The sequence below is a fragment of the Schistocerca serialis genome, chromosome 4 (assembly GCF_023864345.2).
Source record: "Schistocerca serialis cubense isolate TAMUIC-IGC-003099 chromosome 4, iqSchSeri2.2, whole genome shotgun sequence".
Classification (NCBI taxonomy): Eukaryota; Metazoa; Arthropoda; class Insecta; order Orthoptera; family Acrididae; genus Schistocerca; species Schistocerca serialis.
Window position 1 is genome coordinate 175,295,721 of NC_064641.1, and position 13,113 is coordinate 175,308,833.

The 13,113-nt window shown below is 43.8% G+C and overlaps 1 non-coding gene across 1 annotated transcript; it reads left to right on the top strand.

Annotated features, from left to right (window-relative positions):
- The first annotated feature begins 327 nt into the window (after window positions 1–327).
- On the top strand, window positions 328–402 carry Trnas-cga (transfer RNA serine (anticodon CGA)). Its single transcript has one exon. It is a non-coding gene; the product is annotated as a tRNA-Ser (tRNA).
- Window positions 403–13,113: the final 12,711 nt, after the last annotated feature.

Here is a 13,113-nt window from a genome sequence, read left to right on the forward strand (position 1 = left end):
ACACAACATTTCCTACAGACCTCTCAGTCTCAATTCGTGTTTCGTGTCTTCTGTTCTCCAGTCCGGAACCGCGCTGCTGCTACGGTCGCAGGTTCGAATCCCGCCTCGGGCATGGATGTGTGTGATGTCCTTACGTTTAAGTAGTTCTAAGTCTAGGGGACAGATGACCTGAGATGTTGAGTCCCTTAGTGCTCAGAGCCATTTTGTCTTTTGTTTCAAATCACTCTATCGAGCAGTTTACAATTAACCGTGAGTTTCTCTCTTTTGAAGCAGAACTAGAAGTTTGGAAGGTAGGAGACGAGGTACTAGGGGACGGGGCGTGAGTCGTGCTTGGGTAGCTCAGTTGGTAGAGCACTTGCCCTCGAAAGGCAAAGGTCCCGAGTTCGAGTCTCGGTCCGGCACACAGTTTTAATCTGCCACGAAGTTTCACATCAGTGCACACTCCGCCGTAGAGTGAAAATTTCATTCTAGAACTAGATTCGCTTTTATAAGTACCATGTTTTACCCGTTTGTTTCTAAATTACACGGTTTAGCCAAACGTTAAAATCCTCATAAAGTGTTACAGAATTAATGGAGGTCCTGAACAGTAGGTCATTTTCATGTATAGAATACAGGAAACAGTAAGTGGTCTCTAGAGTCAGGGAACACCTGATTTTTCTGTAAATAGGGTGCTATAAATGGAATTCAGGGTCCTCTTTTTCTCATGTAAGTCGAACAATGACCTAACACACAATATAGCAAGACCAACATTTTCTACAGATGACTTTTGTCGTTGTGAAACGCATGTAATGTGATGTAAATGATTAATTGAGAAGAAGGATACTGGATAACAGTAACTGATGGCTTACAGAAAATAGTGTGTTGCTTAACTGCACTATAACACACACTGTATACAGTTTCTTATGGCTTTTTGTTTTGTGAAAACGAAATTTTCGTGTCACAAGAGATTACATTATTAGTGAAGTCGAATTGTTATAATTATTTATATTAGATACTATTATAAAAATTTTATTTAATTTTGTAGTACTCTTTTGGTAGTTGATTTATTATTTATCATATGGCTAATACAGACATATCATAAAATTAAATTACACGGTAGCGTTCTCGCTTCCTCAGCACGGGGTCCCGGGTTCGATTCCGGGCGGGGTCAGGAATTATCACCTGCCTCGAGATGACTGGGTGTTGTTGTGTTGTCTTCATCATTATCATTCATCCCCATTACGGTCGGAGGAAGGCAATGGCAAAACACCTCCAGTAGGACCTTGCCTAGTAAGCGGTGCGGGTCTCCCGCATCGTCTCCTACACTCTGTTAAGGAGTATGGGAGTTCATCATCATCCTCATCATACATATGTACATATTAACACACAAGAAACTTAAATTTGGCTTTACAACTGAATATCCAGTCCTTCAATCCAGAACACTGCATCTGGAGTTGCTAGCAGGAAGTCCTCTTCAGCACCGTGATAGGCTCGAATCCTGCATTCACTGACTATGTGGTGAACGGTCTGGTATGGAGCCCCTCAGTAACAGGCTGGATTAGGCAACTTCTTTCACTTAAAGAGAGCATCCCTGTACCGGATTCTGTTGAGAGTAGTCCAGGTCTTGCGTGGTAGGTCGAATCCACTTGGAAGTTTAGCACCTGAGAAGATGTTATGTAGGGCAAATCTGTCACTGCTTCCCACCGACCTTTACATTCTTCAAGGGGTTTGAAATCCTTAGCAACCATGTCAGCAGCATAGCACAAGTTGGATGGCGTGATTTCAGTCAGTTTCATATTAGTCGTATATGAAATGTGTAGTGATTATTCCATGATCAAGTAGCTTTGGCTAACATAATCCCGCGGAATTTGATCAATTTAAAAAAAAAAAAAAAAAAGAACAGAATTCGATAGTGAGAAACATGCTTCGCAGCTCACCATCATAAATGAGGTTCACCAACCACGAGCTGCCTTTTTATGAAGCACTGGGAAGTATTCTAATATGTTTAGTCAGACAGTCTCCGACTCAACACCATTCTCTGAGGGGAGATTTGAGAAACCAATATCAATATAACCTACTGATCAGGTATTTTCACTCATTTTCTTAAATAAAATAACAAAATAAAATGTCTAAAAAATAAAAAAATCATTGGTGTACAAGAAATTTCTTGTTAAATACTGAAAGAAAAAAGTCATGCAAAGAACCAGCTGACAAATGCTCCTGTCGCAGCACAAAACAGGCGAATATGCTCCTCTTTAAAAGACTAACAGAAAAGTGGGGAACCAGCTGTCTCAATCGTTATTTCGCCAACTGCATCAAAAATTTTGGTACGCGAACATATCGCACTCTTTCAACACAGAACATGGTAAATCCTTTTACCTAGATCTCTTTGCAGTGAATCCTTCATGCTCAGAATGTCTAACTGTCACTGTCTGTATGTGTCTCTCTTCCACTGTCTTCTGTTTCTCCCATTGACCTCTACTACTGAACATATCTCCCACTGTCACTGGCTTTACCCCTTTCTCTCGTTCCTTACCACTGTCTCCTCCTCCTCTGCCACTTCCACTGTTTCTCTGTCCAACTGCCATCATCTGTGGTCCATTCTTTTTCCATCCCATAGCCAATGCCTATTTCTCATTTACAGTCTGCTGTTTTTGTCTTCAATCACCATTTTCTCCTCTCCACACATGTCCTTGCGAATGGTTTGTTTGGTGTTTTCACCCATAGACGAGGAAACGTCAACATATGGGTATAAGGAACAGCGGAAAGTGTTCAAATTTTTTCGTGTGGAAGTTGTTCGCCGGTCAGGGGGGCGGTGCGTCAAGACCCCCCCCCTCCCCCCTATGTATGGTCTCCACTCGTCTCTCTTTTTCGCTTTTCATTTCCGCTATTTCGTCTCTCTCTCTCTCTCTCTCTCTCTCTCTCTCTCTCTCTCTCTCTCTCTTGCTCCCACTGCTACTACCTCAATCCATCTCTCTCTCTCCTTTGCTGCCACTGTCTCTCACTGTCCATCACTGTTTCACCTCTCTTTGGCTCCCCCTTCTACTGTCATCATCTATTGCTCCTCCTCACTGTCAGTTTCTCTTTCACGACATCACTGCCTCCCCCCTCTTCCTCTCTCAGTTACTCTTCCTCTACCACCTTCACTACTATCTCTCTGCTACACGCTTTCAGCTTAAAAATTACGAATGTACTCGCGTGCCAAAATTTTTAATGTGGAAGGCACAATGATGACTGAGGCAACTGGTTCGCCACTTTTCTCTCAGTCTTTTTTAAAAAAGTGTTTGTTCGTCTTTTTTGTGCTCCTACAAGACCACTTTTCAAATGGTTCCTTTCTTTTCCCTGTTATAGCGCTGTGAGCTGCTTATACAAAACGAATTGTTGGTGTTTAGTTTGGCTCTGAGCACTGTGGGACTTAACTTCTGAGGTCATCAGTACCCTAGAACATAGAACTACTTAAACATAACCAACCTAAGGACAGCACACACATCCACGAACGAGGCAGGATTCGAACCTGCGAACGTAGCAGTCGCGCGATTCCAGACTGAAGCGTCTAGAACCGCTCGGTCAGAGCGGCCGGCCAGAACGAATTCTGTAGGTGAATAAAGTTTTAACAGTTAATTAACATACTTCGACACATTTACGTATTGTGACACATGTGAATAACAAATAAGTAACATAAAACAGATTGAAACAAAATCTCCTACGCAAGTTTACTTTATACTACTATAAATAAAAATACACAACACTTCTAGACTACGTCTGCAGTGTATCAAAAATCCCGTGTTTGATTTGCAATTATAAAAAATTTTGTGTGACAAAATAAATTTCTGTAATCTGCTAACGTCGCCAGATGGCACCATCGAATAAATTCCGGGTCAAGACAGTTTGTAGAGACGTGAAGTGCTCCTTACACACAAGCAGCGCGTCAAAAGGGTTTATCGATTACAAATGGCGACTGAAACATAGTTTCGTGACCTCAGAGCCCTCGCGATTACCCCAGGGCCATTGTCACGTGTTCAACACGTCAGTTGAAACCACATTTACACCTCAGACCGGATATTACGTGCATATTTTACAAGCATAGATATGGTACCTTCAGTCTTCTGGATCTCGGTAACGGACAAGCATATCAGAAAGGTTTCAAGATTCTGCAAGAGCATCATCTTAAAAACATATGGTAAAAATTTTGAGGACTTTCGACGAGCAGCAATTGTAGAAGTGGTCGTTCTTAAAACTGGTATTGTTAGTACCCAAAAATCGCGATTTGTCTTGTTTCCTTGATAACGAACGAAGATTTTCGAAAACGGGAAAGTGGAGTACCTAGGCAAATTCCGAAAAATTTTCAGCTAAAATTTGAGCCATTTTCTATGGTTAGTTATGTAGATGATTGCGGCTCTCGGTGCAAAAACGGCTACAAACCGATTTTTGACGTGTTATTCATAAGTACGGTAACTGAACCTCTGAACCTCGGCAACTGATAACGATACTGAAAAAAGTTCCCCAGGAACTTCATCTTGAGAATATATGGTAAATATTTCTACTATATGCCATGAACAAAAATTGTAAATGCGGCCAGAATTGGTACTTTCGGTAGCTAAAAATCATGGTTTTTCGGAATTTTCTCAAGAATTGCCTATGAACCAATGTTACTTCTATAAAACGTCTAAGACTAACCTAGACCACAACTAATTTGAAAGAACCAATCGGTTTACTCAACTTTCCTGGACTGGAGTTAGTGTGTAACGTTTAAATTTTGACCCTGTACTGTAGGATAGCTACAGTATGCTCTTCTTCCGACAGACCTAAAAATGCTTGCTAGGTCAAGGGCTACCCAAAACACTTGACCCCTTACAGCCCAAAAAAGACCCCTGAAGAACAGCATTTCGCAGGCGACTTTTTGGAACATATTGCTACAGTGCACTGTCGGGTACACATCGATAATAATTCATTGCTAAGTCAGGGCATTGAAACGAAGAAATTAATATATGAAAGTTATACTTAATTCCAAGTATTTGATAATGGTGTCCGAGAAGAGTCGCTTGCTACATCAAACCAGAAGTACCACCATCAGAAAGTTAAACTCAAACAGTTATCTAAACAGAAAGCAGCCGAAACATCAAGAAAACGTCAACAGTTTGCAGAACAAGCTGAAAAATTAAAGGACAGAAATTTGACTTCTGTAGAATTCTAAATCCTTAATAAGTCTAGCATCTCCGACTACCGGATGGACATGCTAAAGTGGATCTCAAACTAGTTTTGCCGGCCGGGGTGGCCGAGCGGTTCTAGGCGCTACAGTCTGGAACCGCGCGACCGCTACGGTCACAGGTTCGAATCCTGCCTCGGGCATGGATGTGTGTGATGTCCTCAGGTTAGTTAGGTTTAAGTAGTTCTAAGTTCTAGGGGACTGATGACCTCAGATGTTAAGTCCCATAGTGGTCAGAGCCGAAGTTTGCGGATTGGCGGCAGCGGCGCGACAAGAGGTGGTCACGAGGTCCGAGCGGCCGAAGCCACGAGCTGCGCAAGGAGGGCCTGCGCAGAGCAAAGATACCAGAGTACTTCACGGGGGTCATTGTCGACTACAAGCGGCAGGCCGACGTCCCGTCGGTTGGTTGGCAACATTCGTGTCGGACGACCGCTCTTGGCCTGGCTGCCCTCTTCTACCTGGCTTTCATCGCCATCACTCAGTAACCTTTGCGACCCACCGTGGATCCATGGAACTGCTTGCTGATAAAGGGGAGTAGCATTCTCTAATCCTGGTGGTCATTTATTTCATTAACTGCCTGCCCTCGTTATTTTCTGGTTTGTACCCGACCCTCAGAGCTTTATTCGGTCGGCTTTTTGGTCGTAAATATGGGCAGTAGTATTGCACTAAGACACTAGTTGTCGTTTGAAAATGTGTACCACTGTTATATTGCCTTTTCTTTCCGTTTTGCAGCAGTTCATTAAAATTATAATTAATCAGCTCTTGGTCGTAAATGCAAGCGGAACAATTGTACTAAGGCACATGTTGCCGTTAAACAAAAGAGGGACCTTGTGGTTCGATTTAGCTGTTAACCGGTTCAATTCTTTGATTTTAATTACATTTCTCAGTCATTAGTTGTAATGTGAGCAACCTGTTGTACTAAGCTGTTTGATGCTGCGTTTGAAAGACCCGGTCATTAATGGTATATTTTAGCTGGATCTTCTGGTTCCGCCGAGTGAGTTCTCTTGTAATAAGTGTTCAAATGGTTCAAATGGCTCTGAGCATTATGGGACTTAACTTCTGAGGTCATCAGTCCCCTAGAACTTAGAACTACTTAAACATAACTAACCAAAGGATATCACACACATCCATGCCCGCGGCAGGATTCGAACCTGCAACCGTAGCGGTTGCGCGGTTCCAGACTGTAGCGCCTAGAACCGCTCGGCCACAAGGCCGGCAATAAGTGTTCACAAGTAATGTTTCAAGATGTTCCTTCAGAGCGTTCTTAATAACTGACAATCAGTTTAACTTCGAAAATATTAACAGCCTACTTTCACCAGGACTTAAGTCAAAATAAAATTGTCAGAAGGAACGGGTTGGTATCCATTCGCAATTTGGTTGCCGATTGAAATTAAGAGGTTGGTTGCTTTGAAGTAAGCCTTATCATTGTCGCATTGGTTACCAATCTGTTTAACCTATAAACACAGGTCCGCATCTTAACCCCAAACCTATCGACATACAGCTTTCAAATATAAAGTTAAGTCATCTGTTTTAAGTAATTAAATCACCTAACCATCTGTTGTGCTTATATAGTTTTCATGTATTGCTGCAGGGCATGTAATAAAACAGACTATGCTCAGGGTGGTAGTAAACACCGCTGTTTCACTCGATAACGGGCGGGCTGCAGGTCTGGCCGTCTTGTAATTATTGTCATATTGTTCGCCGTTTTGCAATAAAGTACTTAACTTTTTTTGCAAAGATTAAAAGTTTATTGAACATACGGTTAAGGTCAAAAGAATTTTGCAAATTTGTTCATTTGGTTAAAGAAAATTTTATGGTTAATATGTTTCGAATATCTGGAAAACGCAGTTTATATATTGTTAAATAAACAGTTTGTGTGAAAAGGAACTTATATAAGTGGGTCCTCCCTTCCCCGTGTTTCTTAATTCCAGTAAGTACCAAGTACCACGTACCAGCATTAATGTCCAGGACATGGGGAAGAGAAGTAATGCAGAATCAATTAAATTGAATCGCTTTTAATGTGCAGCTACGGTACATCACACCATTACATTCCGGTACCATTACTGCCACAAAAGTGGCTCAGCATGGCGCCTATCAGTGTCCAGAAGAGTCTGAAAGAGCAGGATTGCATTCTGCACAGACGAACGAATCATGTCCATAGGTATTCTGGCTCCCTCTCTTGCTATGCTGCGCTTCAGATTAACTCAGGTGTGTATGTTGCCCTGGTAATCCCTGTCCTTCAGGTACCCCACAATCAGAAATCGCAGGGAGTGAGATCAGGCGATCGTGCTGGCCAGGCATTTGGAAACGATTGGCTGATAAATAGATCGCTTTCTAATGTGTTTCGGATAAACTGGTGGACTTCATGAGCAATTTGCATGAAAATTGCTGAGTTCAATGCCACTTTCTCCTGTAGGGCTGGTATGACATGCTGGCGAAACATATACACTCCTGGAAATGGAAAAAAGAACACATTGACACCGGTGTGTCAGATCCACCATACTTGCTCCGGACACTGCGAGAGGGCTGTACAAGCAATGATCACACGCACGGCACAGCGGACACACCAGGAACCGCGGTATTGGCCGTCGAATGGCGCTAGCTGCGCAGCATTTGTGCACCGCCGCCGTCAGTGTCAGCCAGTTTGCCGTGGCATACGGAGCTCCATCGCAGTCTCTAACACTGGTAGCATGCCGCGACAGCGTGGACGTGAACCGTACGTGCAGTTGACGGACTTTGAGCGAGGGCGTATAGTGGGCATGCGGGAGGCCGGGTGGACGTACCGCCGAATTGCTCAACACGTGGGGCGTGAGGTCTCCACAGTACATCGATGTTGTCGCCAGTGGTCGGCGGAAGGTGCACGTGCCCGTCGACCTGGGACCGGACCGCAGGGACGCACGGATGCACGCCAAGACCGTCGGATCCTACGCAGTGCCGTAGGGGACCGCACCGCCACTTCCCAGCAAATTAGGGACACTGTTGCTCCTGGGGTATTGGCGAGGACCATTCGCAACCGTCTCCATGAAGCTGGGCTACGGTCCCGCTCACCGTTAGGCCGTCTTCCGCTCACGCCCCAACATCGTGCAGCCCGCCTCCAGTGGTGTCGTGACAGGCGTGAATGGAGGGACGAATGGAGACGTGTCGTCTTCAGCGATGAGAGTCGCTTCTGCCTTGGTGCCAATGATGGTCGTATGCGTGTTTGGCGCCGTGCAGGTGAGCGCCACAATCAGGACTGCATACGACCGAGGCACACAGGGCCAACACCCGGCATCATGGTGTGGGGAGCGATCTCCTACACTGGCCGTACACCACTGATGATCGTCGAGGCGACACTGAATAGTGCACGGTACATCCAAACCGTCATCGAACCCATCGTTCTACCATTCCTAGACCGGCAAGGGAACTTCCTGTTCCAACAGGACAATGCACGTCCGCATGTATCCCGTGCCACCCAACGTGCTCTAGAAGGTGTAAGTCAACTACCCTGGCCAGCAAGATCTCCGGATCTGTCCCCCATTGAGCATGTTTGGGACTGGATGAAGCGTCGTCTCACGCGGTCTGCACGTCCAGCACGAACGCTGGTCCAACTGAGGCGCCAGATGGAAATGGCATGGCAAGCCGTTCCAGAGGACTACATCCAGCATCTCTACGATCGTCTCCATGGGAGAATAGCAGCCTGCATTGCTGCGAAAGGTGGATATACACTGTACTAGTGCCGACATTGTGCATGCTCTGTTGCCTGTGTCTATGTGCCTGTGGTTCTGTCAGTGTGATCATGTGATGTATCTGACCCCAGGAACGTGTCAATAAAGTTTCCCCTTCCTGGGACAATGAATTCACGGTGTTCTTATTTCAATTTCCAGGAGTGTAGAAGTAACTTTGGCCAACCACACTGCGCATCTTGGGTCCGCCAAGCTGTTCAAAAAGGAATGGGCCAATGGTGAACGTAACCGTGAAGCCAAACCATGCTTTGACACGTTCACTACACAGAGGAACTTCATGTACAGTGACTGGAGGTGAAGACCTCCCACACTCGTCAATTCTGTGTGTTCACCTCAACCTGTTAGAGGAAAATGAACTTCGACTGTCCATTGGATGATCCAGGGCCAGCCCTCATCAACTTCAGTCTTTACGAGAAAGTGGACAGGGAAAGTTTTGCGTCCTGTGGTGCAAGCTGCTGTACGTAATGGATCTTGTACGGACACCATTTGAGAAACGTTCGAAGCACCTTCTGTACAGTGGACTACGGGTCTTCAACTGGCGTGACACAGCACGTGCACCAACTGAAGATCTGGAATGGTGTGCACTGCTGTCTGCCATAGCAACAGTGATTTCATCAACCATCTGTGGTGCAACCAGTCGTCGGCCTCTTCCTGGAGCGACGCCCAATTCTCCAGTTGATACGAACTTCTTCATCATGCTCCGCACAGCAGTGGAGAAAAAGGGTCCTTCCGTAATTCTTTCAGCCGGCGATATTCTCGAAGAGCAGCTGCAGTATTACTATTGTTTTCATAAAAGATCTTCACCAGTAACGCCCTTTTCCTTTTGTCCATGTTCAGGTTGAAACGTCAAAAAGTGTACTGCGACTGGTCAGGTGTGTGAGACTATTAATCACGATGACTGATCACGGCACCTGGTAGCCGTAGTTGGAACTGGACGGTGGCGCTGTGACGCATGGGAATCATGTACCCCATACTGTGGACATTAATGCCACCAAGTTTAATACTCGTACAGTAACTAGGGGTATTGGCAATCACGGTCTTGGGATAGCGTCTTTGATTTATAATCAAAACGTCTTCGTTCCAGTGTTCGAATCCCACCGATGTTTAAATTTTGATTAATAATCAGCACTGACGGCCGAAGACTTTCGGCATAAGAAGTCAGCCTCAGTCTGCCAACGGCCTTGTCAAAGAGGGCGGAGGAGCGGATAGAGGTTCAGGGCACTCTCTTGTCCTAGGGGTGGAAAATTGCCCCTAAAGGCGGAAAAATCAGTAATGATAAGCGCGCTGAGGATGCAGAAGGTAATGGCAACCACTACATTAAAGGAACGTAACGTGTACCCACATGGCATGTCACCTGAAGTCTCATCATGATCTCTCCTTTAGCAAAAGATTCTAGAATAGTCCCCCATTCGGATCTCTGGGAGGGGACTGCCGAGGGGGAGGTTACCATGAATAAAAGATTGAATAATCAAAGAAATAATAACATTATAACGGCGTGGAGTGTGAGACACTTGAACGTGGTAGGGAAACTAGAAAATCTGAAAAGGGAAATGCAAATGCTCAATCTATATATAGTAGGTGTCAGTGAAGTGAAGTGGAAAGAAGACATACATTTCTGGTCAGATGAGTATAGAGTAAAACAGTCGAAAATGGTATAATCGGAGTAGGATTCGCAATGAATAGAAACGTAAGGCAGAGAGTGTGTTATTGGGAACAGTTCAGTGACAGGGTTATTGTTATCAGAATCGACAGCAAAACAACACCGACAACGAAAATTCAGGTATACATGCCGACGTTGCAAGCTGAAGATGAAGAGATAGAGAAAGTGTATGAGGATATTGAAATGGTAATACAGTACGTAAAGGGAGATGAAAATCTAATAGTCATGGGGGACTGAAATACAGTTGTAGGGGAAGAAGCAGGAAAAAGGTTACAGGAGAATATGCTCTTGTGACAAGGAATGAGAGAGGAGAAAAATTAATTGAGTTCTGCAATGTCCTTCAGCTAGTAATAGCGAATACGCTGTTCAGGAATCACAAGAGGAGGAGGTATACTTGGACAAGGCCTGGTGATACGGGAAGATTTCAATTATATTACACAATGGTCAGACATAGATTCTGAAATCAGATAATGGATTAGAAGTTGTATCCAGGAACAGACATAGACTCAGATCACAATACAGTAGTGATGAAGAGTAGACTGAAGTTTAAGACATTCCTCAGGAAGAATCAATACGCAAAGAAGTGGTGTACGTAAGTACTAAGGAATGACGAGATGTGCTTTAAGTTGTCCAAGGCAGTAGGAAATAGTTCAGTAGACAGTACAGTTGAAGAGGAATGGACATCTCTAGATAGGGCCATAACAGAAGTAGGGATGGAAAATAGGTACAAAGAAGGTAACTGGGAAGAAACCATGGGTAACAGAAGAAATAATTCAATTGATCGATGAAAGGAGGAAGTACAAAAATGTTCCGGGAAACTCAGAAATACAGAAATACAAGTCGCTGAGGAATGAAATAAATAAGAAGTGCAGGGAAGCTAAGACGAAATGGCTGCACGAAAAATGTGAAGACATCGAAAAAGAAATGATTGTCGGAAGGACACACGCAGCATACAGGAAAGTCATAACAACATTCTGTGACATTACAAGCAGTGGTGATAACATTAAGAGTGCAACGGGAATTCCACTGTTTAATGCAGAGGAGAGAGCGGATAGGTGGAAAGAATACATTGAAATCCTCTGAGGGGAAGATTTGACTGATGTGATAGAAGAAGAAACAGGAGTCGATTTAGAAGAGAGAGGGGATACAGTATTAGAATCAGAATTTAAAAGAGCTTTGGGTGACTTATGATCAAATAAGGCAGAAGAAATAGATAACATTCCATCAGAATTTCTAAAGTCATTTGGGAAGTAGTAACAAAACGACTATTCACGTTGGTGTGCAGATTGTATGTCTGTCGACATACCATCTAACTTTCGGAAAAGCATCATCCACACGATTCCGAAGACGGCAAGAGCTGAAAAGAGCGAGAATTACCGCACAATCAGCTTAACAGCTCATGCATCCAAGTTGCTTAAGATAATAATATACAGAAGAATGGAAAAGCAAACTGAACTGAGGATGCGCTAGATGACAATCAGTTTGGCTTCAGGAAAGGTAAAGGCACAAGAGAGGCAGTTCTGAAGTTGCGGTTAGTAATGGAAGCAAGACTAAAGAAAAATCTATACACGTTCATAGGATCTGTCGACCTGGAAAAAGCGTTCGACGATGTAAAATGGTGCAAGATGTTCGAAATCCTGAGAAAAATAGGGGTAAGCTATAGGGAGAGATGGGTCATATACAACGTGTAAAACAGCCGAGAGGGAATCATAAAAGTGGACGACCAAGAACGAAGTGCTCGTATAAAAAGGGAGTAAGACAAGGATGTAGTCTTTCGCCGCTACTGTTCAATCTGTATATCGAGGAAGCAATGATGGAAACAAAAAAAATGATGGAAAAAAAGGTTCAGGAGCGGAATTAAAATTCAAGATGAAAGGATATCAATGATACGTTTTCACTGAGGACATTGCTATCCTGAGTGAAAGTGAAGAAGAATTAAATGACCTGATGGATTGAGAGTAAATCGAAGAAAGACGAAGGTAATGAGAAGTACTAGAAATGAGAAAAGCGAGAAACTGAATATCAGGATCTATGGTCACGAAGTATATGAAGTTAAAGAACTCTGCTACCTAGGCAGTAAATGAGTGACGGACAGAGCAAGGAGAACATCAAAAGCAGGCTAGCAATGGCAAAAAGGACATTCCTGACCAAGAGAAGTCTACTAATATCAATAATCGGCCTTAATTTGATGAAGAAATTTCTGAGGTAAGGAATGGGGAGGATCTGTGCAAAATTGGAAAGGAAAGGAATATGTCGAAAACACTGATACGGAGAAGGGACAGGATGACAGGACATTGGTTAAAACATAGGGAATAACTTCTATGGTACTAGATGGAGCTGTAGAAGGCAAAAACTGTAGAGGAAGACAGAGATTGGAATACATATAGCAATTATAGAGGACATAGGTTGCAAGTGCTACTCTGTGATGAAGAGGTTAGCACGGGAGAGAAATCTGTGGCGGGCTGCATCAAACCAGTAAGAAGACTGATGACAAAAACAGTAATTAGTTTCTGTGTTATACGTATAAAATAGGGAAAGTTTAATTA